At 37.9% G+C, this 6,142-nt stretch overlaps 1 pseudogene; it reads left to right on the top strand.

The window, feature by feature from the left end:
- Nucleotides 1–1,027: 1,027 nt before the first annotated feature.
- On the top strand, nt 1,028–5,534 carry LOC116275292 (annotated as a pseudogene).
- Nucleotides 5,535–6,142: the final 608 nt, after the last annotated feature.

The raw sequence follows: 6,142 nt of genomic DNA, 5'->3' as shown, positions 1-6,142 counted from the left end.
TGACAAAAAAAAATAGTCTCCATATATTATATTTAAGTCAAGTATAGTCAAGTGTAGCAAATTATTATTTTTTGTCATTATCCAATATCACACACACTTTGTTTCTCAAGGAAGTTTCCCAAAAAGATTGGACTGTTTATTCTGTTTTTATCTTAGGTGTTTAGGGGAGTCCTTTAAATAATCTAGTTTTGTAGGGCAGACCAGCCCGTGTCCATGCAGTATACCGGGTGTCATATGTCCCTCCGGGACAAGAATGGAATGGCCCTTGATGACACTGAAATAGCTTCCTCCAGGCCAGATCTTGAGGCTCCAGACCACAGGGATGTGATGGAATATGGTTTGGGTTTGTCATGGACAATGAATGTGGTCATTTGCTTTACTTACTTGTATTTCAGTCAGTCTTGTGGCTGACAAATTTGAGCCCCAGAGAGGCGGCCACAGAGAGGGAGGGAGGACAGCAAAAGAGAGAGAAAATGCAAACATTGTTTAACAAGCATTTGCTTTAGTGAATTTAAAATCACTGAATTACATAGAATATTGCTATTATTTTGGAGTGACATACATAAAACTCCACAGGAGCACCTCAGAAGGATTCAGATGTAGATATTTCCTCCAGGTGCATAGCTGGTTAGAAAGGTTTAAATGCACATCTGCTATCAATCCCCATTCTCCGCTTAACCTCCCAGCCTGTCTCTTCCTGCATGTTTGCCCTGCTCCTCCTGACAGGTCTCCTTACCTATGCAGAGATTAAGCCAATCTCTCAGTTTCCCAGTTCCCCTCACGGGACTGTCATAAGACTTAATTAAATAATGTTCATAAAGCATTCTGCTGTTCAGGTGTCCCTGGATAAAATGCAGAGCACAATATTATTGTGATTATTATTAATTAGGATGATCTTGTCTGAGGCAAGGGATGTTTCCTGTCAGCTTTAGAGAGTTCTACCCTGACCTTTAGTTCTGCAGAAGGGATTTGCAATTGAAATGGCTGAACTGTAATCCTTGATCTTGGAGAAATCTTGAGAAAGCTAGAGAGATGACAGACAAACTGAGAATTTGGAGTTGCCAGGCTGATTTCTAAGAGGAATAAAGGAAGATGTTCCAAACACATTACCAAGGCTCTTAATTCTAGTATTCTTCTCTCCACCCTCAAATAATCAGATATTTTTATAAGTGAAAGGCTGGTTTAACAATCCCTGGAGAATGTAGTAGCAACCATTAAGAACCAACATAGGGTCACCAAAAACAAGCAATTCCTTCCATCTTCAGTTTTTCCTTTGAGAGGATCCTTAGACCAATAATTAGGGAAATGTAATTGACATAGAAGCGGGACTTTGGGGAAACATTTGCAAAAGCTCCTTATGAGAGCCTTGTGGACATACTTGAGGACCACTGATTGTATGTGAGTAAATATGGCAGGGCTCCATCATAGACTCCTGTTGCTCAACATTTTTATTTGATAACTAAATGCCACATCATTTGGAATAAAAGCAAACATATTAAATGTATAAAAATTGTTGATAACTGGGGCTTGGTAGTCTAAATTGTTGAAAATAAAACTCAGCAGGAAAAACTGTAAAGCTTTGCAAACCAAACTGCAAAAGCCTAGGAAGCGAAAGATATGGCTAAGCATAGGCTATGTGAGTTTTGGCACTGAGCAAGCTTGGCAGTATGCTGTGGCAATTGAGAAAGCTAGATGCAATTCAGACTTCATCAACCAAACATGTTGTTTTATCCTAGGCAAATAAAGGGGATATCACCAGGCTAGGGCATGGACCACACGGACTTTGAGGGCAGCGGTGGCGCTTTATTCATCTGGGCATCACCACCCGACACAGTGTAGGGACCTAGCAAATGTTTGTTGAATGAACAAATTTAGGATTTGGAATCATGCCATATGAAGTAGGACTGATGAAAGTTATGATGTTTAACTTGGAAAAGAGAAGACTTGGAATAATATGATCGCTACCTCCCAGTATTGGAAGGAGGATTGGCATGTGACAGAAAGACAAGGTGGGTCCTAGTGGCCTAGGGGATCCTTTGGGGACTGCTGTGTTCAGGCTGCTCAGTTACACAATTCTGGTGGCAGCATTCACTTAGAAAATGGCTGAGGAGCCCTAGAGATGTGCAGTATCTAGCCTGTACAGCTATACAGGGAAGCCTCAGAGTATATAAGCTCACAAGGAATGGAAAATGTTTCCCTATATTGAGCCAAAATCATATCAGGCTTTCCAAAATTCTAGGAGCTGCCTTCAAACCTAGAGATGCTGTTGGTCACTTTACCAAATTATGGAATTTGTAAAGATGTTCCAGGAAGGTTCTGTTTTATAAGGTGGTAATGATGTCAGTTTCAATTTTAACTAAAAAATAATTATCTAAATAGTTTCCCTTAAAGTAGAAGGAACTTGAACATATGTAAATAAGGACAGAATCTGCACGCTGGCTGATAGATTCTATAATCATGCATGTGATTCAGCCACTCGGGGTTTGGACATCTAGCAGAAAAAACAAAAACAAAAACATTGTAATTGTAATCATTATACATTTTAGAATCATCTTACTCTTGGAAATCAGGGCATAATTTATACAAGTAATGGACATAAAAACACTGATGTTTTAATTTTAATTGGAGTTAATGAGAATATAAATGATTATTTAATAATGCTATAGAAGGTATTATGTGCTAGGTGCTGCTCTAATTGCCTTAAAATACTATTTCATTCAATATCCCTAACAATTTTATGGGATGGACACTGTTGTTATCCCCATTCTACAGATGAGGAACCTGAGGCGCAGAAAGGTCACAGAATTAGAAAGCTGCATGGTAGGAAGGCAAGGAAACAGGGAAGGTGGGTTTAAATTAAGGTTCCTGGCTCCAGGGTCCCTCTCCTAAGCATCACACTGTGCTGGCTTTCCACAAAGGCACCTCAGAACCTGTCTGGTGTACTGATGTGATCAGGGTTCTTAAAATAAGTTACTGTGTCTTCAGTCCTTCCAAATGAATATGGGAAATATAGCAACGATTATGGCCAATTTGGCTGTTCATTTGTTGCAAATAAAGACTACCCATACCCAAATGCATTATTTGTAGAGACACAATGTAAATAGCAGCCCCCAGATTTCTCTTATCTTGTCCTTAGAAGCAGAACGAAAGTTTAAAAAATAATAATTTGTGTGAAGTTCAATAATTCCAAATAATATGTGATTATAGTGTTTTTTAAGATTCTGATGCTATAAAACATAGTTAATTCTTGATCCATATTTTAACACAAAGAATACCTCTCAAATTCAACACATTAAAAAATTTATTTGTACATAAATAATGCTCTTTCTTACATGATTAAATAGTAAGTTAAGTTGTATATATTTGTTAAATGGGAAAAAGTGAAAATTTACTTCTGTGTGTAATAAATACTATTATTATATTAGAAGTACTTCATTATATAATTTTGAATCCTATTTTGTCTCAGAATGAAATAGATTTTATTTTAAAATGTCCCTGTGTTCTCTTTCTGCCATCTTTCTACACCGTCACAATGGTGCACATGGACATCCTGGCTGTTGCTCTCCAGAGCATCAACAATGCTGAAAAGAGAGGCAAACGCTAGGTGTTTATTAGGCCATGCTCCAAAGTCATCATCCTGTTTCTAACTGTGATGATGAAGCATGATAACATTGGCGAATTTGAAATCATTGATGATCACAGAGCTGTGAAAATTGTCGTGAACCTCACAGGCAGGCCACACAAGTGTGGAGTGATCAGCCCCAGATTTGATGTCCAACATAAAAATCTAGAAAAATGGCAGAATAATCTGCTTCCATCCCACCAGTTTGGTTTCATTGTACTGACAACGACAGCTGGCATCATGGACCATGAAGAAGCAAGTCAAAAACACAGGTGGGAAAATCCTGGGATTCTTTTTCTAGAGATGTAATACATATTTACAAATAAAATGCCTCATGGGGAAGAAAAGCCCCTATTCTATTCCATGCAAAATCAATACAATGGTTTATAAATTACTCATGGTTATATTTTTCTCAAGATTATATGTTTCCATGAATGTGTTTTACAGTTTTAAAATACTGCAACATCCATTACAGACTGATCGAGAAATGAGACTGAAGTCACAGAATGTCGAAGGCCTTTTCCCTGCTAATGTTCTATGTTATGACATCATCATGTATTCACTATTTTTGTTCATAGGATAAGTTCAATATATTTATTGAAATTCATCTGGTTTATTCAAATGAGAAAAAAGCTAGAACTCAGGGCATTTTCTAAAAGATAAAGCCAAGGTTAACTCCTAAGTTTGTGGTTATGAAAGGAAGGGAAAATTTTAAAATGCCTTCTATCTATAACAATTATCTAAATCCTACTCATTTTTCAATTCCCAGTTATAAGATCACCACAAGCAGGCCATCTCTGACTACCTCAGCCTCTTTGATCTTATTTAGGAATTAATGTGGGCTCTTAGGCACCTGGAGTCTTGCATTATTATTATGAGAGAAAGTCTCCAGTTTTTCTCTTGTAATCTCCTTTAGTAGGTCTTCTCAGTTATGGTTTTAAAATCAGGTACCTGGCTCCAGGGTCACCTTCCTTTTAAAAAACACATTCTTAAAATTCTTTATTTTTCTTTTGGCATGTGGTATTGTAGACTTCAGTGTATGCACATAGAAAGCGTTCAAGGACGTCTTGGTCTTAAAGTTCCTCTGAAGATTAGGTGATGTCCTTAACCTTACATTTCCTTACCTGGTGTTTTATGCCCTTAATGAAAAATAAACAGACCACATAATTTAACAGTGAATACCTGGAGGGTCCTTCCCCTGGCTCTCTGCTCTATGAACTAAAAGGAAATAAAGGGGTAGCTGAGATGCCTGAAGGAGACAAGATAAGAGGGCAGAAACCCTCTCCTAATGACCAAGATTTTTTAGGGTCTCCTCTCAATTCGCAGTGCTAATTTATTGCCTTAAGTATTACCAGAGCCATCTAATCTGTTTAATTTCACAAAGTTTCACTTCCTTTTCCTCCATAAATCTCCCCATTCCCAGTTTTATGCCAAGGATGATGTTCTGTGGCCACATTAGCCGAAAGAGTAATGGAAAGTTAGAAAGTAGCTAATGACCTAAAGTTTCCTGGGAGAACTTTAAAAAATAGCCCCAAGTGCTGAATTACTGATCCTCATACTCTCAGTCTATTGTGAAAACCATGTTCCCTAAAAATTGTCTTCTCCACTTTAACACACTTCTATTACCGTTTGATTTAAGAAATTATTTCTGACTATTGAAAAAATAGGAAAAAACAGAAAATTTTTAAAGGAGAGGGTGGAAGCTGGTGGTGGGAAGGCAGGAACAAAGAAAAATGCAATCTCACATCTGCAAAAGTAATTCATAAAGAATCTGGAAGATGCAACTTGTTCAATGTTCTATCTCTCTCATCCTTTCTAAGTCTCCTTCTCTCATTTTTTCTCCTTCCCTGTGTCTCTCAACAAAGGCCTAAACAGTTAAAAATGGAGACACTCTATGTCACTTAATAGCATCTCTGTTGATCTTTCTCCAGTAGGTGTAAGTACTGAGAGCAACAGCACCTCTTGTCACCAGCTGCGGATGGGGAGTGGCTGCCTTAGGGGGATCTGAGCCTAAAAAATCCACCACTGAGAAAAGGCAATAACAGAAGTCTGTTGCTGTCTAACCTGCCATATAAATGAAACAATCAAACAAGACAACAAAGGAAACTCCAGTAACCACCAGAGGCAAAAGCAGTTGGTGTAATATATCCTGGCTTCAGTGACTATTTTTAGTTTCCTCCCATCCCCCTTAAAAAAAGAACCAACTCTAATTTAGATTAACTGAGAAAAAACATTAAATAATTCAAGAGACAGAGACAGAGAGGTGAATAGCAGAGAAACAGTGAGGGCACATGCCTGAATGAAATAAAAAACACATTGATACCTTGAAATGTGTGTGTGAGTGTGCTTGTAATCAATAGCTATTGGAGACTATTTTAAAACCAAAGAACCACCTTTCCCACAGGAAAGTGTCTGCAAATGTTACTAAATTACTCTCTATCTACTCTCTATGTGTTTTTTAATATCACTGGACCCAGCATCTTGGTATCAGTGGGCAAGGCTAGTAACTGAATTCTCAGT

The sequence above is a fragment of the Papio anubis genome, chromosome 6 (assembly GCF_008728515.1).
Source record: "Papio anubis isolate 15944 chromosome 6, Panubis1.0, whole genome shotgun sequence".
In the NCBI taxonomy this organism is placed as follows: domain Eukaryota; kingdom Metazoa; phylum Chordata; class Mammalia; order Primates; family Cercopithecidae; genus Papio; species Papio anubis.
The sequence above is the reverse complement of the archived record's forward strand: the minus strand, read 5'-3'. Positions and strand labels throughout refer to the sequence as shown.